We start from the raw sequence: 23,894 nt of genomic DNA, 5'->3' as shown, positions 1-23,894 counted from the left end.
AGGAATTCCTTGCCAGCCACAGTCAGTGCACATGGATCCACACAGTCCTGCAAGAAGTAGTTCCTCCCTGACCACACTGTAGGACTTGCTCTGCCCCAGGCACCCTCCCTGCTGCAGGGCCAATGCAGATGCAGTCTCAAGTTCACTGGAATTGCAAGCACAGGTACTGCTCGATGTGTCAGTGCATCTGTCCCAGCAGACACAGGGCTGTGCTCACTGCCTTGCTGGGAACAGACTGCAAATGAGTGTTCCAGGGGAGGCACCTTGAACCTGGCCATCACTGCCCCATCCTACTCAGAAACTGCACCTCCTCATCCCTTCCAAAATTGGTATCACCTGACATTTTGCTCTATCCAACCTTGTTTCCTAATGCGTTGAAGCTAATGGCTTATTGCTTTGGACCTCCACTATGTTTAAAATGTTGTAGTTGGCTTTTACTTGTAGTCATCCATCACTGTAGCCATGACTTCGACTTCTTCTCATAATTACTTCAGTCCTCAGCCCCAATTCAGATCGTTAGAGATAAGTTATGGCAGTGTCCCAAACATGCCAGAAACACTCATCACTCCTACTTCTTCGTCTCTTTTCTCCTACAGTTTACACCAACATACTCCCCCTTCCCTTCTAGGTGAATCTAGAGGCAGGTATGAGAAACCTAAAACTGAAAGTAGAATAACTGGGGGGAAAAAATAAAATTGAACTGCAGCAGGAGTATTTCCTCAGCCTCTCCTCTGCTTGTCAGGTGCAGCTGAGAAGACAAATACCAAGACAGTAAAGTCTCCCTAGGATAGGGCTTGCAACTGGTCTAGTTGGGATATTTATTACTCATGAGACCCACTGCCAAGGTAAATGCTCATGATGGGAACAGCTCATGTCAGTGCTCAGCACAGATGTGCACCGACAGTGCCTGGAGAACACTTGCTTGGCCAAATTGCAGCACAGCAGCAGTCAGGGCTTTCACTCTCATATTCATCAGCTCAAAAATTCACTCCAGCTCTTTCTGCAGCTCTCCAGTGAGTTTCCTCCTCTCCACACCGCCTGCAGAAAGGTCTTCAGTTACTTTCTCCAGATTTTATAACAGCTAAGAGCTTGTGCCTGAGTCCAGGAATAAGTGATATTCAGTAGTGCAAATCAGAGCTTGTGGAAAGAAAAGCCTCCTGGAAGCATCCTTACTTCTTTGAATACACAGATAAACAGTGTGGGAGACAGGGATGGGGGGAATAAAAGACGACTAGAAAACACCAACAAACCCAAACAATCTGCAGGTTTCCTGCAACATTTCCCGCTACACACCTCATCAACACATCAGATGGAGTCCATGCACAGGGGCAGTCACTCCAGTGGCTGCTTCTACAGAATCAGTGCATACTTAGCACAAGGAGGGTTCTGCAGCCTCACCAGCAGTTACATCAGTAAAGGGAATTCAGCCCAGCCCCTTCCAGGCCGCCTGCACCCCTCAGGAGGAGGGCAAGCAAGCAAATAGACGTGCCCAAACTCTTCCCATTTCAACCTGACCAGAGTAGCAGCTCCTGTGAGTCACAATCACACCTTCCATTACCCAGCCTCTCAAACACTGTGGCTTTTAAGTTGCATGTTTCATGCCTGGCTGGAGTCATATTTACACTCCTACAGGACACACTACAAGCTATTGAAAGATAAAGGGAACACAGACTTGTAACAACTTAACTTCTGGCTTGACAGAAGGTTTGGCAGCTCAGAGGGGTTCACTGCACTCACATGGTTCAACATTTACTAGGGAACAGATTTAGCATTCATTTGTATCCACTGCTGTGAAGCTCTTCAACATGGGCCTCCTGCTCACAAGTCCCTGCTCGGATCTGAGCTAGTGGAGCGGCACCTGCAATTGCAGCTGAGATTCACCCAGGGAAAGGAAAACCAGCAACCAGCTGGCACTGCAGTAAGAATCAACAGACATTAAGGGAAGAGAAAGAATTCAAGTCTCCTTCCTCATTTCCCTAAAGGCAAATACATAACTGCTCAGTGACTAGATGAAGTACAGCCATTTAATTTAAGAGAGTTCTTTCACTACCAAAAATTATTTCTCAACCTGATTTTCTGCAGAGCTGCTTTCCTGAAACTGCAGGCAGCCTGGGAAAGAGGAGCGTGAAGAGCTTGGATTCAATCCTGCCTTTGTGCAGTCAAGTTCTTACTGCCCAGCATATGCTACTCAAGGCCAGGCTCTGCACATGGCACAGCTTCTCCTCACACATCTGCTACAAGAAAATCCATCCCTACCCAGCCCAAGCTGCTGTGCAATAGCAGCAACTTTCTCTGTAAGACACTCTGATATGCTTCCACTATTCTTCCATCTCTCAAAATCCATCTTGTCTCTGGAGTATACTTTTAGGCAACTGGTCTCCTGGGCTACTGAGCAACTTCTGGAATTTCACTTCGCAAAGCTGCCACTCCACCGGCATTTGTTCCAGGAGACAAAAGGGGACAGAAGCTTTTAAGCACAGTCTGCTCCTTACGGACACTAGAACAAGCACTTTGCCATCATTAGTTCACACACCAGCATGTAACAGCTAAACCTTGGCAATATTTTATTTTTACACTGTGACTGCCCTGGTTATTGAGATGTCAGCTTCCCCTTTAGGGAAGGTAGTGGTTAAAGTGCTTGGAAAAGATTTGTGATAAACTGTGCTTTACTGAGATCTTAATAATGATCAGTCAAAAAAACCCAACAAGAACAAAAAACCCTAACCAACCTTGTATTTGGTATTCACAAAGCACTAGCACCTTCAATGCACTTGTAAAGCAAGGAAATAGTGAAATGTCAGACTTAAAGATAAAACTCTGCAGTTCCTCAACCAACCTTTGTTAGCGTATGTGCTTACAGATTTCCACTCTACAAAGTCCCTCAGTGGGGCTGTGTAGTATTTTGTATTTTTGTCATACAAATTTCAGAGCACCTTTGGGACACAATTCTCCAGAGACTGAGACACATCTGGAGATAGGTCACTTTAGCAACAGTGTCTCCTCTGACAAATCCACAGTTCAGCAGTCAACTGGCAAGAGATGAGACTGTCACTGGACAGGGGGAGGATGCTGAACAGGCAGAAGGCAAATCAATGGTTCAGGAATTTTAAAACTGGTTCCCAGTGTCTTGTCTTGAGGTTAATGCTTAGTACTCTAAGGCAGAACACCATCTCCAGTTCTTTGTTCCTTGACCTCCCAAGTCAGTCATTTACACACTAGCCATGCCAGTGCTCCCAGAAAAACCCACATCTCCCATCACTTCTTCAAGCAGCACTTCAGAGAGCTAGACACCATGATGCCAGAAGCCATGTAGAGAGACAGATAAATGAACCTGTACTTTCTTCAATATGAACAACCATGTATTTATGCATTTATTGCATATTTATTGCATGTATTTATATCTGATAAGAAGGGAATGATTGAAGGAAAAATATAAAGCCTCCCACCCTGATTCAGGAACTTAAGTGCCAATTAATAATTTATTTGCACTAGCTGTATTTATCATGTTACTAGACAGTAAAAGCAGGTCCCACTGCAACAGGTATGGTACAGAGGGTGGAAAGCCTGTGTCTCAGAGAGCTAATCATCTCAAATGCAAGAGAACAGGGACAGCTCAGAAAACTGTGGTAACAGAAAATATAGCAGTACCTTTACTTACTGAGTGTTATGAAAGACTTCAGTTAGAGATAAACCAAGGACAAGAAAAAAAACCAAAAACAAAAAAAAAAAACAAAACAAAACCAACTAACAAAAAGAAATAAAGAAATCCAGAAAAGGAATGCTGAAGGAAATAGGCTGGAAAAAGGAGTCATAAGGGGAGATAGGATTAAGAAAAGCAGAGGTGAAGAGCCTGCAGAACAGATGATCAGAGCAAAAGCAACTGATCCCCAGACATTCCCTGACTAACGGAAAGTTTATACTTTGACTGTTCTTGACATTGCAACAATCAGCCAGTCTGGAAGTGACTGTTATTAGTCCTTTCTCCCTCAAAAATATATGGGCTGGAGGTGAAAATTGAGGGAATCTCCACATGCGCCCTAAGAGGTGGGGTTTTTTTCCCCAAAATGGGAACATCCTAGTGCTGCTGTCACCTTGAGCTATGGTGAGAGAAGGTGAATTGCATTCTTCCCCTCACCATCTTCACAGTAACAGGCATTGTTTCTGCAGTGGCTGCAGTAGCTCTCTAGTCAGCAAGTAACATTTAAAAAACTGTTTCGATGAAGTCTTTTAAAACTGCCTGGAGTTACTCCTTGATTAATAGAAATAATCAGTGCTGCCCCTCAGAGAAGCTTGGGGTAAAACACCTTCTGAAGATACAGATTACACCGACAGGAAAGAGCTCCTGTGAAAACCAATATGGCATGCACAGGAAGAAAAGATTTAATTGATTCCTCAATTTAATTTGCCACTAGCTGTAACATCAAACGTGAGTAGCAAAATACATCAGCCATACTACGCTACCAGTCCCTTAATTCCTAGCATCTTCCAGCCCATGTTTACCCACCAATGCAAGGAACACCACCCTGCTCGACTTAACCTCACGTGAAGCTGGTCTGGGTCCAATGTGCAGGGAAAGCAAAATCACTATGCTCAGGTGGGCAGCACTGCTTCAGCACGTTTTCTTTGACCTTCAAACTCTCCTCATCTAGTTATTGCAGATGAGCTGTCTAATACCCTCTCCTGCTTGAGAGAGTCCCATAAGACAACACTGTCCTTGTGTCCTGAGCAGTCAAATTGAGCACTCTGGAGGTGGTGAAAGTAGGCTAAGGGAAAAAGGGAAAGGTTGCAAAGCTTATTATAGAGCTAGGAATGCTGAGCCATCATTCACTGCATGAACCTGGTCTTTGCACCTACTTTACAGGTCCAGTATGCAGTGCCTGGCATAAAACATTCTTGTAGATACCCACACATTCCTTGTACAATAAAAGCAGCAAGCTCACTTCCTCCTACATTGTGCTACAGCAGCACTTGGCTGGTATTTAACCCTTCACAGGAAATCAAGGGTGACTCACTACACACATTCATCTCTCTCAATGGAATGCTCTTGGAAGTGCTCTGGGCAGCAGTGAGCACAGTTCTGTCTTCATCCAATTAAGCTGGACACATGGCAAAGGTGGACAGTCCACTTTCCCTCTGAGATGGAGAAATACTCCAGTGTGCACTAAACTTGTAGTACCATAATGAAGGCTGGGAACAGGCAGGAAAGGGCATAGTTGGTTTTTTATCACACCCTGCTTTATAAAGCTGCTTTACTGCTAAAGGGAGACCTGAGATACAGTAGTGGTTATTGTTCAGGAAGAGGGACCAGCTTAAGTGACCAGCTTCTCTTCCACTTGCTACAGCAACTCCCTGTCTCTCACGTGCCTCAGCTTCTCCCTTTACAGAATGGGAATAAGAATAATCACCTTCAGAAAGTGTTTTAAAACAACAAGGTGAAAAAAAGCTCAGAATGTTTTACTATGAGAGATTTTGGAAACTGCTCAAGCACGGGCAGCAAGTAAATTACACATAAAACAGATACCAAAATGAACATAAACCACCTACCCTCGTCCCCCGTTCATGCCAGCACAATCACGGTTGCTGGAGACCTGTGCAAAACTGCCAGTCACAAGCCAGCCTTCCTGCAGCAAGCCATGCCTCAGCAAGCTGCTGTTTGGGGCAAAGATCCTGCTGGCATTCCTCTCTTACACAGTCCCAGCACTCAAGACAATAAAACCCCATCTGTTTAGTGCCTGCAACAATTAGATTGAGTTACTCCGTATGTACAGCCCCACCTGGCAGGAGGTGAGAGGGTTTAGGTTATTTTAGCACAAGTCTATGAGGCATTGCTATAAAGTACACATCCCTGCCATGCCTAAGCTGTGTGCATCAAATAAAAGCAAGCAAACCCCCTGGAATGGTGCACTAAATTGTTCCATCCACTGTGGTTTAATTCCAGTCTTTTAAATTTCTTCTGCTCCTACACTTTAACGAGTAGTGACATTAAGCTGAAAGTCCACAACTCACGGGGGAAGGCATCTTCCAGACACAATGCTAAACTGCAGGGGAGAATCCAAGACAAGATAATATTTTAGTCAAAAGCTTCTGCTTTACAGGTCACCAGCAACATCCAAGTCAACACTGCTACAGTAAGTAAGTTGCTTGCAACTCCTGGCACTGTTTTGCCAAGACCCATCCTGCAAGGGCAGAAGCAGAGCATGTGTTTTCTGACCCACCATGCAGCTCCACAGTGCATCTTTCCACTTCCCTGTTTGTTGGATACTGACCTGACAATATCATGGCTTGCAGAATATGCCAGTTTTCTCTTCTTACAGTTCATCTCCATACCTTTAAGCCAAGGAAACCAAATATCTACACCTTTGTACCAAAAGGCCTCCTACTTGGCTTCTTAACTAAGGAAGTCCTCATGCGTATGCATGTAACTCTTTGGGACAGTTGCAAAACCTCACTGGACACTACAAATCAGGGAACTCACCCACTCACACATATTCATGTGGCCAGTGTATCACTGGAAACTCATCTAGATGCAATTCTGTTCCCTTTTCTCAATAAGCAGGCATTAAATTTCTTAAGTATGCATAACCAATGACACTGCTAGTTTAACTGATATGAATGACAAAGTATAAAATATTGTCTGGATATTGGGAGTAAAAATATCTATCAAAGCACAGGGCACCGACCTGATCTGTGCTCTTGCTCTTCTGCTGATCTGTCAGTGACTGTTCTACAACAAAGCTATGACTTGACAGTAATAAATTTCTCATCTCAATCATGCAATATAGGTGAGCTCAGATGACACATTTTATTGATCTGAAACAGCTGGCTACTAATGGTGAGAGCATGATGACAGTTTACTTTTACCAAAATAAAAGCATTAAAAAGCCAACCCTCCATCACACCTCAATTCCAGAGAACAGCAGGTAACCTGTTCACCTGCAACTACAAACAGAACTGGTATTTTTTAACAGAATATAAGAATGTCACAGATGTGTCTTCCCTGTGCGCCTGGGCTGATAGGCACTTGAACCTGAAACTCAGTCTAGCACGATCAAGATGTGAGAGCTGATCATGGTAATGCCAGCATACAGGATTATAGGGACAATGCCAATGCTTCCAGAGCTGTTCTACCAATTTAGAAATTTCATCCAACTTCTAAAATGAGAAGCCCTCCTTAGGTTTCTTAATGGATGCTTTTAGAAGGCGCATTTAGTGCAGAATGCCATACGGACTGCACACCCCAGATTCCAAACATACCAAGCAAAGAGTGAAATCTAAAAAGTTTATAAACTATCCCACTGGGACCTTTTAAAGTTCTCTGTGAAAGGCAATGAGTATGGCTGCTACTCTAATTAACTTAGCAAACATTTGCCATCAACCCTCTAATATCTGGAGTGGGTGGAAATGGTTCTTATTACCTCATTTTGTCAGGTGTGAGCCAGCAAGTAATGTATGAGGACCTGAACACGCCGTTTGCAGGCTGTGTCAGCAAGACAGTCTCTCCATAGGTCACATAACACCACCTCTTTCTACAGACTCACAGTAAAACCTGTGCCTGTGACAAAAGTTCCAGAGGGAAAAGAAGGCACAGAAACATCAGCATTTGCCTGGATTGAGCAAGTAAAGGGTTAGAACAGTAACATCTAGTCATGAAGTAGTTGGATGTTAAACAACACTAAGAGAGAGGGGGGAAAGGAACACTGCAGAAGCAAGAATCAACTACAATCAAACTTGTTTCGCAAGAGAAATGAAATTGAGTCCCACAATGATATTTAATTAACTTAATCATACCAAGTGTCAGTTGCAGCTGTACCTGTACAGCCATGTGAATCTTAACAGAGTTCAGAGTCTTAATTTTTCAGATACTAACAGCTACCAGCAGTCCAATCCTTTGAAAATGCAAGGTGCTGCAAACCTCACAATATTTTCTCATCACACAGTTTCAAAAGAGAAATACATTTGTTGAGAAATGCTTGATGGAAGCAACATCCTGCCTTCCAAAATCCCAGACCAGGAGTTAAAGCATGGAAGGTGGTCACCATCTCTGGAGGTATTAAACAGGTATATGTGGCAGTTCAGGACATACTCTATTGGGCATGGTGGGTATTGTGTTGTTGTTTGTTTGGTGGGTAGTTTGGGGGGTGCAGGTGGTTTTGTTTGTTTTCCATTCTGGGTGAATGGTTGGACTCTTATCTTAGAGGTCTTTTCAACTGTAAAAATTCTGTGCCTCTGATAACAATCCCTCATACACTCTAAGTAATACCATGTCCTCAATAAAGATGTCATCACACACATTTGGAGCAAGGTGAAGCTGGTTTTCAATGCCAAGGAAAGCTGCAAGCCAAACAGCATTGTAGCTGAATAAATGGTACTCTTGTTATGACATTTATTTCATGTCTGAGGCGCTGGAGTATCTGTAGTTCATTAGGAGTCTGTTTTCCTGGGACAGGGTGCCTAGTTTATGGACCACTGGAGAGCTTCATCTCATCGTAGATATATAACTCCTTTACTGTATTTCACGTGTATCCATCTTCTTTCCTGTTTAATTCCCTTAACCAGACCTGCTTCCCAGAAAGCCAAGCTCACTCCATCCCAGCATCTGCAGATGTCACAAGTATCTACTCTCTATTGAGATCTCTACTCTCAGTATGATCAGAAGCAAGTGATTTACTGATAACAGAAAGTTATCAGCTGAGTTACCCACAGTGGATGGATATTAAATCCATTGTGCCTGCAGAGTACAATGCTGTCCTTTGAGCCAGCCTGTGTGCATACACTCATAGTTCATCACACAACAGTGAGGACAAAAGGAGAACTGGGGGTCAACTCATCAGAGATCAACAGACAAATGGCATCTTTTAAATCACTTGCCAAGGGTTTTGAGAATTACTTTTACACTGTGGAGGAGGTTTTTTTGTCTTTACTTTTATTTTTCACACCAAATTTCAGTCAGATGTTGACAAAACCCATTCAGCTGAATTGGCCACTGAAGGACAGATGTTTGGAGACAGATTTTCTCAAGTCGCACAGAGGAGGAGAAAATTTTATTCTCAAATACCCATACTCCCCTCTCACCCACCATCATACCTGTGCTTCACCTCTCCCTCAAAGCTTTGGTTTTGTAATTTATACCTACATTTATTTTTTCTGCTCCATTCTTTGTATGGGAGTTACTGAGGGCAAGGCCAGTGAAGTGCATTTTCTCTTTCAAAAGTCAAGTATGGTTCTCCAGTCTAAGAAACAGTGGAGCACCAAACATTTCAAAGTTAAATGCTGATGCTTTCCTACTAAGCAAGCCAAAGAAAAAGCCCAACTCCTACAGTGTTCTGTTACAGATGTCTTTTATGCTTTTAAAGTATTTTTCAAGGCTCTTACAAAATCATAATGCAAAAAAAAGCCACGTGTTTTTTATCAGTTACATGTGATACAAAACAGGAGTTCAAGTTAGTTTCTTTGTGAAGTTTAAGTTGCAAGAATTCCTAAAACAGCACTCCCAATTAAACCTTCCAGTCCTTGGTCCAGCCTCAGAGTTAAGCAACACAGACTGTTTTGTCACCTCCCTTTCTTTTGTTTTTTAAACACAAAGCATCCATGTATTTAGTTGTCACTGACAAAGTTTGTCACCACCCAGCAAATGGGGGACACCATACAATTTTGAGTTCAGCAGCCAAAACATTAAAAACTGTTACACACAATCAAGTGAAAATGCAGGAAAAAAACAAGCAAACCTGATGTAAAGAGTCAGATGTGCTCTTCCTATTTCCTAAACAACTAACCAAAAAGGAAATCACCACACTTGGTTGTATTAATTCCTATAAACTCTGGGATTCAGAATTGCGCTAGCAAACACCAAAGTATTCTGAGCATTGCAAGGCTGTTGAAATCTTGAATTCTTGTTTTACTATTATACTTGCACTGGCAAAAAATGCAGTGCTGACTATGTACTTGTTCCTTTCAGTTCTTCCATTCAAAGACCAAAGGCAACATTTCTTTCCTAGTCCACTTGCTGCAGCAGCTGATTCTTATTCCTGCCCCACCTCACCACTTGTGTCTGCACTGAAGGGGCCAGGATCTTTCTCCTGTTATTGCCTGTGAAGCAGCATTAGCAATATCACCTCAGCATCTCATTTCTAATGCTTGAGATACCAGCATTGCCCTACGCTATGAAGGGAAAGCTGCTCAATTTAAGCACTTTGGGAAACATGGAAGAACAGGCATATCTTAAAGACATCCAGCACATATACAGGTCACTATTACAAAGTTTTAAACTGCCAATAATTGCTGTCTATTTCTGTGAGTGCTACTGCAGATTCCCCTTCATTTAAAGTGGAAAAAAAATGTGTATTGCTTCTATTACCTTGGCTAAGCATTCATTCTGCATATGTGCATAATAACTTAATATTGATAGGCACACACTTAGAAATTTCTGAGAATTAAACCCGTATTAAACACTGCTCCAACCAAACTGATAGAGCATTTATTGCCATACGAAACACTACAAAATCTTGCTCTAAAAATACTAGTCAAACTTGTGCAGAAAACCTGTTAGTGCAATATAAAGCAATCAGGCTGCTTACTGTTCACCTACCAAGCCCTGTTTTCCTTTCACTCACACTGCACTTGCTGAAGTCATCATTTTCCTGGCTATATTTAAAAAGTATTCTTCACCACCAGCTCCCCAGTGATGCCTGAGCTAGCTTGCATGGAAAAATTTCCTTGTCTGTTGCAAGATTCCTAAAGGAATTAAACCATGTATGTCATTAGAGAACTTTGATTATTACTTTAAATAACAGGTCGGATGATTACTGAACCCATTCAGTATCAAAGGGATTAATTGCTGCTTTAACAGCCAACATGTGCTAGCTGAGCAACACAGAAAAAGTGATATTGGCTGTGGCATTTGATGTTAATGAGGAATGACATCAGTTTGACAGTGCCAAGGCTTGGCAACAGGCTTACTAAACAATAAGAGAGAAAAACTGCACAAACCTCTCTCTAAGCAAAAAAAAACCAAAAAACACCCAAAAACACCACAAAAAGGAAAAACAGAAAGAAACCTGAACACTACCTAAAGGGCAGATCTATATTTGGCTTCACAGTGCCAGCTCTGCCACAGCCACACTGGGATAGCGCCACAAGAAAGATTATCAAAATTAGAACGAAGGTTAATTTCCCTTTCCTATAAAGGATTTAAAAATTTAGAAATCTGGCTTTTTTTTTTTTCAGTTCTGAATGAAACCATAAGATCTTGAACCTCTCCGTTAGAAAAAAAAAAATCTATATTTCTCCTTAATGTCATCTAAAACTTTGGACAAAATTTAAGATTCCAATCCAACTTTGACATGCAAAATTTGAGGGAAAAATTGTACCAAGTAAAATGTTTATGTTGAAAGCATCCAACAGCTGAAAAAAATCTAGATGAGGATATTTCAAAACAAAAATTGACAAATATTGCGAAGTCTTTTCATTTCAGCCTTCCACTGGAAAAAAATAAAATCCTACTCTCTTCCAGGCTCTAAAACAAACTCACTGGCTCCAGCAGACAGTATTTTGTTGAACCATGCATGTTTACATGCAGCAGACCACCAGGCACTCAGGACTCCTTCACCTCCCCTTTCTAGCAGGGCTCCTCTTGCCACAGAGCATGAAGCTCAACACAAGATCTTTAAACCTTCAGATGCAGCACCTCTGTGTTCAGAAGAGATGCACAACTGCTCTGTACAAAAAGCGACCACAAGACAAATGTGGCCAAAGGCCCCTGGCAGAAGGCCAGAGGTGCTGACAGAAGGACCCAGTTTGGCACATATTATCCCAGGCTGGCATACCTGCTCATTGCTCAGCACGGTTGCCATTCTGCCTTAACAGAAGCCAATGGACCTTCCTTGACCTTTACCTCCTACAGTTTTCAGAAAGCCTGAAAAATTAATATTCAGACAACATCTAAGGTTTCACTCTGCATAGTGATGAACAGGGAGAGCCAGCAGAGAAACAAAGAACCTCTAACCTCAACCCAAATGGCACAGGAGAGCAGGAGTAAACAGTGTGCTTAACGTCCTGAATAGCAATGGCAAACTTGAGTGTCAACAAACCTCAGTGACTTACTGCCCCAAAACACCTCTGCTGTTATTCAACAGGCAGAAGAGGAGGTATGAAATGAGCAAAAACAGACCTGTAGCTTCTATAGATTCTCTGCAGTTACATGCTGGGGCAGCTAATGAAAGTTCCAAAACCAGGCTATTCTGGGCTTTTAGATCCCACCTCCAGTATTGACTGCCTTTCCTATTCCTTGAATGGTTTAACATACAATCAATCATACCATCACTTCTGTTTTTAGCCATTTCAGGGAAACCACAGCCAGTTAGCTTCTAAAGGTCATGTTCTTTCCCAGCTCTAGCAGGAGTTAGGATTTGACAAAATTTACTTTCCCTGGGCATCATTAAGATTCAACTCCTGCCCTATCTCTATTCGTAAAGTGCTGCTATAGGAAGCACCAGTTGTGCCTGCAGACATGGAGATGGAGGCCTCTTAGGCAGGTGAGCTGCAGACATTGAAACAGGATCTCTTGTGTCAAAGGGTGTCTTGGCATCCTGACCAAAAGATTCAAGCACCCTCAAGATCAATGTTTAAAGAACACCAACACTACAATACACTTAAGCCATATGTATACACTTTGGAGAAGAGAAAGACTCTTGGAAACAACAGCATATTAATCCCTCCTCTGGGTTTGATGACAACTCCCTGCATGATTTACTGCTCCTGTACATTAACTACACAACTAAACACAGAAGGCTGAGCAAAACCCATTCAGAAAAAACTCTTTTTTTATATATTTATATAAGAAATAGACTTTAAAAATAGACTCGGAGGCACTCTAGCTTTATTTTGTTATTTATTACAACTTAGTATAAAACTCTGGACATTCTGAAAACCGATGGGAAAAATCCCTACTCCCATATGAACAAATAAATTACAGACATGATAGTTTTAGGGGGAGGTCAAGCTAGTGAACAATTTCTCCATACTTCTTGCAGCACAACTCCTCCATCCTGGCCTAGACTCCCTGAGCATAGCCATCAGGGTGACTGCAAACTGCAGAAAAATTAAAATCTTGCAGTTAATTGACATCATCTTGAATCTCACCTCTGTCCTGTGATCACAAGGGCAACAGTCCTAAAATTACATCTCAGGACAGCCTTTCTGTTTAATTGCTGCATGGATAAATTTCAGTAGGTCTAAGGCTGATGCACAGAAGGATAATTCTCTCAATGCAAAAAATGTGTCTGAAGCACAGGAAACCTGGGTTAATTCCTTAAGTTTTATATGCAAAATGAGATATCTGATCCTGTCTTTAAATGATTCATGAAACTAGAAGTCAGTGGATTAGCTTATCTGAACTTCTGTATATCACAGGCTGGTGCATTTTTCAACATTATCCTTGCACTACGTGGTCTCATGTCAGCAGCTAGCTAGAGCATCTTTCACAACAGTATCCTGCTCAGATACGAACAAGGGAAGAAAACCGATCACTTCTGTAATTTCCTACAATGGTTAACTGCCTACTAGAAATCGGGTACCTCATTTGCAGTTTCAATTTGGTTTCACTGTCTAGCCTTACAGTCCTTTTTCTGCTTTGGCACTTTCTCTTCTCAAAGATGCTTGAACACTCCAAAAAGCATACCTCAGGTTTGGTTTTAAAGAGCAAAAGATACTGAAATCTTGAAAGCATTTTTACTAGCTTCTCATAATGGAGGCTTCTCTGTCCTGTCTCTAGCTTTTCAATATACTTCTTGAAACAGACAAAATTGCAAAATATCTATGATCGTAAAATCACTTTCCTGCTCCTGCTAATATTTCAAGGGTCAAAATAAACATTTTTAGCTGAACATTTCACAGCAGACCTAGAGTAAAGCTGCCAGTCAATGCTTCTTGAGTCACTGCTTTTAAAGATACAGCCCCCTTCTGCAAACTGGCAGTTGCTTTTTCATGAACTGCTCTGCCTGACAGGTTAAAAAGTAATTCGGATCATACTGCCTCATCTACTTCATGATTTAACCTTCTGCCAGCCTTCAAATAACATGTGAATTTTATCAGAAATTCTCAAGTCTTTTCTGATCACTCAAAAATTTATACCATATGGTACAATTTTCATACCTGTCACCTAAGGAAGTGCACTCTCGACATCCTTGCCTTCTGGGGATGCTCCATGACAAGTGCTTTGTCACACCACTTACTCTTAGAATCTGCAGCACTGTTCTTGATGCACATGGCTAGCTCCTAAAGAAACACTGAGTTTCACATGTCTATACAACTTCAGTAATATCTGCTATAAAACTTACATACAAAAGTTCTTCAATATCTCTTGTCTCTACTGTCACAAGTTAGTATATTTATATGAGCTACAATGTATTGCATGTGAACCAAAAATACTTGGAGAATGAACAAGAAATACTTAAAACCAAGTCTGACCAGCACTAATCTCAATGACTTCTGAAGTCTCTGCCTGCACTGATGTTCAAAAGCTCTCCAAGCTCCTTGGACACCTGGAGTTCCTTTGGTAAGAAACACTGATCTATGATTGTAAATTCCTAAAAACTCTCAATGCCCATTGGGCAACCTGGTTTATATGGTTTGTCTGATTTAAACAAGACAAAGTGCTTGATGCAAAGCTACTTGAAGCAGAACTAGTGAATTCTGAAACTGTCTTACAACTGTAGTCTGCAATGTGCTGTTTGATCACATCAGCAGTTTTGGGGCCATCAAGTGCAGAAAAGTGACAGGAAGACAAGACTCAGCTCTTAAAATAGGCTGCATCCATGTTTCCTCTCAATTAACAATGCTAATAGCATGTAAACACATCCCTCATCCTGCAACTGTGGTGATTAACATCAAGTAACTGCCAGGGAAACATTGATTAGAAGGAATTTATGAGCATACAAATACATTTTTTCCCCTCTGCAGGAACTACCATCCCTCAGAAGATCTCTCCAGTGCAGAGAAGAACCCAAGCTGCCATGACCACAGAGCACTTCGAAGAAAATTTGTCCTCTTTCCACAGCCTTGACATGCTGGATATTTCTAATGGCACAAGGAAAAAAGAAAGCAGCAATCTCACAAATACCACATCCCTTTTTTGCTTTAGACATAACTGGTGTAAAACAGAGCAAAAATTAAATTGAATTTCTAAAAACAGGTCACCTCCAAAACGCCCATATACTTTCTCCAAGACTGCCAAGGAGTTATAAAGATCTGGACCTAGTCCAACCTGAAACACATTTTGGTGTCCTAAAGCCCATGGAATCTCAAAAGGACAAATTATTCATCAATGTCCCCTACTAAAATGCATTCTGCAATGTTGCTGGCACAAAAAGGCCGTTATGTTATGAGCAGACAAAATGATTTATTTAGTATATATACATACAGCTTCTGAAGCACTGCAGTCCTTCTGACAAAGAGGCATACAAATGTGAGGATTATGCAGACAAATCACAGGCACAGGACTGGATTTTACTGTACATCCACTGTGCGTGTGTATATATGATTTACAACTAGTTTCAGACAAAGTTTTGTAGTATTTTAACTGTAAAGCTCCTGTTTTATGAAGTTGATTATCATATGATTTACAACTAGTTTCAGACAAAGTTTTAAAGTATTTAAGTATTTTAACATTAAAGCTCCTGTTTTATGAAGTTGATTATCGCTTTCAAATGCATATCTTCCTACCTCAGTGCATTGCCTAAGACATTAAGCTAGAATAAGACAATATACTTTTTGCTTCACAGCTATCAAGAAGCTCTTAATCATTATTAGATTAGCTCAGTTCAACCCAGGCCAAAATTATTTCTGGGATGTTCCTACAGTACATTTCATCTAGTACATCTGCATTATTTATTGCATTTACACAAGGAGAATTGAAGGCTTTTATAAACTAAGACACAAATCAATACAAGCTCTTAGCAGATGTGGCCTTAGTAGGGTTCCACAGCAGCATCATTCCACACCAAGCTAACTTTCAGTTGAATAACTGGTAACACAGATGAAATGTTTGCTTAGAAATTCAAGAATTAGAGGCACCCTTGGCACTCAACCTTTCAATGAATACTCCACCTGGCTCACTTAGAGGCTGAACAGTCAGGGCTAGTTTTGCATGCAATACATCACTTAAACTGCTTCACAACATCAGACTGGAAGCCATACGATAGCTCCGTTTCATTTCCCAAGCCAACATAAAAAGGCTGTAACACAGATGGCTTTCCCTGTCACAGGCACCATGGACTGGGGAAGACACGGATGGGAGACAAAGGCAGCTTGGCACTTGGTCAGATTAGCAGTGCACTCCAAAGGAGACACCTCTCAGCCTCCGCTGTGTTGGCGCTTGTTGTAGGCAGTGCGGGTAGGGGGCAGAACTTGCCTGTAGGACCAGCCCTGGGCAGGAGAACCAGCTGGAGCCACAAAGTCTTAGTTCCTCAGTGAGGGAAAGATCGTCTCCATCTCCATACGGAAAGATCGTCTCCACCTCCATACGGAGGCACTTACAGCAGAGGTCTCTTACCCTGATACATTTGTTTTTCTAACCCATCTAGCTTGTGCACTGAAAATTGAGGATAGTTTGTTGTGTTTGGCTATTCTGTTTATTGAAATCAGAGTTTGTCTTCAGAGATTATGGCAGAAGAACCTTTTAAACATCTATTTATAGAGCAGTGCACAGGGATTTGCTGTAGCCAGAAGGAAAAAGGGCATGAACAATAAATTATCTAACACGAACTTCCTTTAGAACCTGCAAGAGAAAAAACAGGTTACATCCCTGTTCAACTCCTTGCTTTACAAGGGCTCAATAAAAGGATTTGTCCCCTTAACCAAAAAGAAAAATACAAAATAGGGCCTTTCATTTATTTTATCTTTTTTTTTAAGTCTTAAAAGGTCCCACCAACTCAATCTTCTTCAGTTGACAAACAATAAGCTACTGAACTTCCAAAGCCCTTTCTTCCCAACTGTTATATCTGAATTAGAGCTAACAAGAAAGGGGAAAAAAAAAAAAAAAGACAAAAATATCCTGTTAGTCTTAATTAAAACCATGCCTTGCTCAGCTGGCATGGATTTTACTTTCATGAGATTTAGGAGTTACTGATTCTGACAGCTCTCTATGAGTTTTTTCTGGAGAAAAAAGGAACACTGAAGACAATTAAACTCTAATTATGAGTGAAGAAAAATTTTTCCATGGTTAATCAGTCTGCTCTTCAACAATGCTCAAGAACATTACATACTTCTCTGACACTCCCACAAAAGAGCAAAAGTCTGCTAGACAGGAGCCCCAGCTCTTAGGAAAGTGTAGTCTTCTTTCTCAGACATCCTTCTTCTAAATTATCAAGGACAATATTTCTTGTGCACACACAAAAAGAAGCAGAAATCCACAGAAAGGCTGGCAGGTCTTCTCTACTGTAGACAAAGCTGATGTAGGTCAAAATGTAGCTAAGAGACTCTTCCACATAACAATGAATCCTTACAGATACCTACCATGGGATTTCAGCCTTCTCAATTTGAAAGTACTGACAGATTTAAGAAACCATGTCTATAACCTAGATGGGTGATTGTAAGTAAAACGTAATCCTTCGATTCTGAAAGCAGTGGGACAGGAATGCTGGCATGTTGCCTTACCCTTCGTAAAGGCTTTGAATCAAATAGCTTATTCCTGAGAAGTTGCTGACAAATAAAATTTATGTAAACATTAAAAATTACCATACTGAGTCAGGTAGGAAGGGCCAATTCAGTGTCCTGGCTTTGAAAGCGTCTCCAAGTGGGAGCTCAGGTAACAGTGTAAGAGCAGACAAGAATAAAACTATATTGCCCCAGAAAGAACTCATACTTCCAACCACATGCAGTTGAAGATGACATGAGGTAGAATTGTTACCTGTATGATGAGTAACCCATGATAGAATTTTCTTCCATTAATGTTTACAATTGCTTTGAATTCACATCACCTTTAGGCATTTCACAGCTTTACTAAGTTTTTACTAAGTATCCCTTGATTTGAGCTTATCTGATGATCTGATGCACCATCTCCTTGTAGCTCCTCTTCATCTTCTCTATAACATTTAGTATTTTTTACCAATTCTTTTATATTCTCTGCCATCTCTCTCCCAACCTGAAGACTTGTCATGTATATAAATATTCTTCATAACACATTTGGTTCCACACCTTCAGTCACTCCTGCTGCCCCTTTCTGAAAGTTTCCTAGTTCTGCTACACCTTTTTGAATTTTCTAAGCTCTGGATACAAAGCAAATGAGGGACCAGGTTAATCAATACAAAAATTTGCCTTGTCTTTGGGAATCAATCCCAATAGAAGATAACACACTATTTATGGAGAGAGAAGGACTACATTGAGAAGCAAATAAAAAATAGGTATTATGGCTGGATAAGAGAGAAGCTCCACTTTAGACCCTGAGACTTGAATTATTTTAAAACACCACAACTAACAGTTTAGTTGGTGCATTTTAAATATCTCATCTTGAGTGGTGTAGCAGCCTGAACATTAAACAAAAGAAATTAAGAAAACCAACAATTTAACAATGGAGCCACTGTAATGTTGCTGGGGGAACATTAGGATATATGTAAATCCCAAGCCTAGTGTTGCAAAAGGGTAAGGGTTATTTTGTGTCCCACGTAGTCCCTGACTCTGACAAAGGGAGAACTAAAATCCTAAGGACTGGGGCAAGCTTTATAATGAAAACTTAACATAACTTTTCCTTAATATTTCCTCTAATTTTTTATTGTTGCCATCCTTCAGCAATTTCAGGCCATTACCACAATTCTGGTGCTGTTAAACTTCTTGTGTTTCCAATTTGTAGGTTTTCAAAAATATGAAGTCTTGGGTATGGTCAGCAAGCACAGAGAAAACCTCCAAGAGCATGGAAAACTCACATGATTCTTACCTCCAAATTTGCCCTGAAACTTCAGCAGGTTGAAGTGCTAGAGCATTGATTTTTCAGGTGAGACAAAAAGGAAACAACTTGCCACTCAGTGAGCTTTAGATTTTTCAACAGAAGCAGAAAAGTGAGCTCCAGTACCCAGAAGAATTCACATTTGGGTGGCAACTCTAGAAATTTGCCTCTATGGCTTCAGTTTAGACATTCCTCATTCCTTGGCCTAGGCTGTCACGTGGTGAACCTGTGTGAGGTTAGTACCACTCCTGTGTTTCAGCAGCACACCAAAGAAAACACAGAAGCCTCAGAATGCATCTGCTACAGCACGTAATACTTCTGTAAAGGGAACCCAGAATATTTCTGGTCTAGGATAAGGGCAGTAACATTATAAAGCAGTGGTCAAAAAACAACATACAAGCATGTTTTCCTGAGGCTAGGAGAACACATGCTGTGCTAAACAATTTAATAATTAAATTGAAGTAGAAAATAGCATTGTAATTAACATACAAAGAACCAGCATGGCCTAGCTAATCTCATCACCAAGAGATTGAATAAAGTAGCATGCATTTTATGGAGCAATTTAATCTGGCAAGCAATTAATCCTAAGAGCACTAAGTCAAACGAATAGATTTCCTTTTAAGGAGATCACATTCGTCATCTGTAATGTATTCTAAACTGCAATTTGTTAGCCAGCCCCTGAATTTTACAGAATACATTTACTGTCTTCCTTTTGTGGAGAAGTGATTCCTGACTGACAGGGGGGAGTGGTATCAATCTATCTGAACCAGCTAGCCTATTAACACTAATAGGTTCTGAATCATTGATGCAGGAAGGAAATAACTCAGAAAAAGCAACTGCAAGTTTTTTTACAAGTCTCACACATCAGAAAACACTACAGTGGCATTTACTAGACTGTTTGAATCATGTCCTAATCCACTGGGCAACCTGATCTGACCCATTTCTATAATGCCTTGGAGCTGATAACATTACTGATGGGGGTGGAGAGAATTAAAAAACAACCAACCAAACCTTGCTCATTTAGAACATCAGCAGACATCTCTTATCCGTGTTCCTCCTGGTGCAAGTCTGGGACTCTGGCTCTCTCCATCATCTCATATTTTCAGTTACTAGACCAATCACTGACCAATTTTAAGTGGAACTAGATCCATTTAGGTTGCTTTTCTAGAGGATCACAAAAATGTCCTAGACCCTTAGTGCTTTTAATGTCAGAAATTCTTCCACTTCCAACTTTTATTTATTCATGACACTTCCTGCTCATTTGTTCACATAAGTTTCTCTTTAGCTTCAGAAGCTATTTCACCTTGCTGGTGTTCCCCTCTACATTATTAACCCCTAGGTTTCACTTTTCTGGATTGGACAAACTGCACAACAAGTATCCTTTGGAAGGAAATCATTCTTCCTCTTGCTTTTGTCTGTACCTGGCCCCACAGGAGCTTAACCTTCAAGAAGATGCATTTGAAGGCCTCCTCTCTTCCTATGAAAGGATTTCTGTTGAGTATTTTTCTGTATTACTGTGGAGAGGGCATTCTTATTCTTCTGCTTGAGTACACTTTTTGGATCATGAAGATTAGCAGTCTGGGAGCAATCAAAGCTCACATCCTCTAGGTGTCCTTGGGCCCAAACTGATTCCTCCCCAAATGCAGCAAATGCTTTAAAAAATAAAAAAGTGTTATCAGATCGAAAAAAAGGCCCCAAGAACCATACAGTGCATCTAAGTCTTAACAGGGACCATTAAACTTTACCAAAAGATATGTGGCAACATTTCGCTTCATCTAGGAATCACAGAAAATGCACTCAAGAGAATCTATGGGCCATGTGTGAAAAAAGCTTACTAGAAAAATACACTTTCTGACTGTGACTTCACACCCCACTGCCACTCAGAACCAATTCAAAAGACAGATTTCTTCAGAGTAATGAGAGGATGAGACCTATGCCTGGATGCTTTCAGTTGTCTTCCATCCTGATAACTCCCCTTATGCTCTACTCAGATTGAAGGCACGAACGTAAAGTAGCCCCATGCCACATCACAATTACATAAATAGTCCTGAAGTTAAAGTGCAACGAAAAAAATAAAAATCCATTATCTGTGTTCCACACAAAGTTCAGCTGGTATGGTCTCATTCCAAACACAGCTAAAACAAAACTTGTGTTAAACTGATTATGAGTAAATAGTACGTCAAAAAAAGCCATGGAGAAAAACTTATAAAAGCAAAATAAATAAAAATGCAGATTTTGGTCTTCGGGGGGGGGGAGGGTGGAAATCCACCATAGCAAAAACATGGCTACACTTGAGAAAAACTCCTCTGACCTGAACCTAAGTGCACAGTATCCTGATGCCTTTCTGCTGTATAAGATCATACTGATTCCACATTAAAATGACAGCAAGTGCAGGCACCATTAATTTAACAATTAATCTACCCGAGCTATCATTTTCACTTGTCATTAACTGCCTGTTAAATGCCCTCAATTTCACATAACCATACACTTCCTTTAAACTTACACGCAGGGGAATATGCATTATAGGTATTATTCAAAGAAGCGCTTTCTGTCCCCATCATCAACCACAGCATTAATCACACTGCGAAAGCTGCTTCTTACAAATGACTGAGGTGCATAGTTGGATCTCACCAGCAGGATCCAATTTGCTGATAAATTCACAGACAACAGACAATACCAGGTATCTGCAGCAAGACATACTGTGAGTCCTCTAGTTTTTAACCTTTACTGACCTTTCAGAGACAGAAAATAGATGCCAAGCACCACAAGCTCCCACTGATTTAAGTAAGTGCCCTCTACTCAGCATCTTTACCAGGTTGAACCCCGAGTTAAAACAACACAGTGCACTCAAAGAAAACAAGCTTTCTTGCTTCTTTTACCATTTGACCATGCAGTGAAGAGAATGCTCTCTAAAAAACCAAATAGCTTAGGTTGGGAAGAACCTTTGGAGGTTATGTGGTCCACCTTTATAGCCAGCATAGTGCCAGTTAGGCCAGTTTGCCCACAGCTTTGTCCAGGTGAGATCTGAATAACTCAAGAGGATGGAGATAGCATAACCTCCTTGAGCAATCTGTTCCAGTATTAGATCACTCATACTGACGAGAATTTATGAAGAACCCCCCTTAGTGCAATCCAACTTATTTCCCAGTCAAACATAAGATCTTGGAGCAGCAGCCTAGTTTTGTGGCTCTTCGTTTCTCACAGAAGTTTATGCTGAGGGTGCAAGTCACCAAACAAAGAAAATAGGTGCTATCCAGTGAGAACTGCACAGTCTGCTCCCTCAACAAGGCTCAAGAACTCGCACATGGCCTAGCCTCAAAACAAGCACAGCTTTCAAACTCTAATGAATAAAGGAATGAAGAACAACATATGTCAGACCTATTGCTCTCCAAGTTCAAAAGGGAGTGTCTGCCTCAGTCAGCTCATCTCAAATGTCTATTAAAAATTAATGTCAAGCTCAGATTCCAAAGCAGTATTTCAAATTATAAGGAGGACATTAAATGAATACTGAAAAAGTATAAGTAAAAGCAATTGGCCTTTGTTCATGTCCACTGCCCTGCTTTAAATGACCCCTGTTAAGCATTTTGAGGCACTCCATGAAGGACATTATATAGAAGTATATCATATTCACATCCCTCCTTCAGCAACAAGAGCTTTACATTAATTAACATAACACACAACCTTCTGGAGGAACAATCCAGTTTAAAGTTCCTCATCCAAAGTGTGGGCAGTATCCCAAGTTTGTTTAGAATAAAAAGCATTTATCCTGCCCACAAAGCACTTACCAGCTAGATTTTCTAATGTGGATAGAAGCGTATTTTCACAGTACCCAAACCATCATTGAAATGCAGTGTTTGAAATCATCTTTCCCTCGGCCATAAAGGTTGCATTACCTCCCAGCCCACAATGATTAAAAAACTTTCCATAATCCAACTAATGAGAAAACAAATGTCACTGTAATTAACACATAAAGTGATGACCTAATTAATCACTGAAGCAGCAATATGAAAAAGGATTTGGGCTTTCAAAATCTTCTAGCAAAGTCAGGCAAAAGGACTGCCAGGGAGCTTTTAAGGCCATTCCACTTTTGGACACTCTCAAAACAAGCCACCTTTGAAAGCATGCTTTTATATCCTATCAAACAGGAGTCTAGTGCAGCAAGAAACATTCAATGCATCAGCAATCTCCTACTGCAGCCTCCCTGCTGAGTAGCACCTAATTTCTCCCTTTTTGGGCTCATGGCAGTATTGTCTCAAACTCAGTAGCCCAACCAAAGCTGTAGGCAATGGTTATGTTGATATTTCTCTTAACAGCAAGAACAATTTGTAAACATCACCCCACACTATACCAGCACAAGCAAGAGAACATGTGCTTAGAGCCCTGCAATGAGTCACACCAGTGACCACTGATGACAGCAGACATAAAACTCGCTTTGCAGCTTATTAGTCTGAAACTGGTGTAACAAGTCGATGCTGCTAAGAAAGACTGTTCTGTTGTCCCTAATGCCAAGCTGCTTGTGTGCACATCCTCTACAAGACCGACAACCACTCACACCTCTGTATGTAATGAACCAGGCTCCAGAACTGATCCAGGCAAAACCACACTGGTTTAGTTATTGGTTTATTCCTGCCTAGACAGTTTTATCCAGAAACTGGTCCCCAGGCTCCTCCTTCACATGCAGCTGCTCAATTTAGGCTGCTCCCCATGGAAGAGATGGCAGGAATGAACGGGAGGTGAATCCTCTTGCTCAGCAACTCTCAGTTTATAGCTGCTTCAGGTGATCACAGCAGCACAGGCTGAGGAAGCACACTGGGGCAGTTTTGCCAGAGTAACATCCTTTAACTAAATCCTTATCAGCATGAGATATCAGATTCTGATATCTGTCACGGATGAATTCACAGTTACCTTAATCTGGTTGGCTTTGATTGCTGAGAAGCGGCTGAGCACAGGGGCATTTCTG

General features: G+C 41.1%; 1 protein-coding gene across 1 annotated transcript in view; it reads right to left on the bottom strand.

The window, feature by feature from the left end:
• Nucleotides 1-23,894, bottom strand: part of LOC104390867 (chromosome unknown open reading frame, human C10orf76) — a 111,712-nt gene that overhangs the window by 31,805 nt on the left and 56,013 nt on the right. The gene's annotated exons all lie outside the window — the stretch shown is intronic.

The sequence above is a fragment of the Chaetura pelagica genome, unplaced genomic scaffold (genome assembly GCF_000747805.2).
Source record: "Chaetura pelagica isolate M959 unplaced genomic scaffold, ChaPel_1.0 scaffold436, whole genome shotgun sequence".
Lineage (NCBI taxonomy): Eukaryota > Metazoa > Chordata > Aves > Apodiformes > Apodidae > Chaetura > Chaetura pelagica.
The sequence above is the reverse complement of the archived record's forward strand: the minus strand, read 5'-3'. Positions and strand labels throughout refer to the sequence as shown.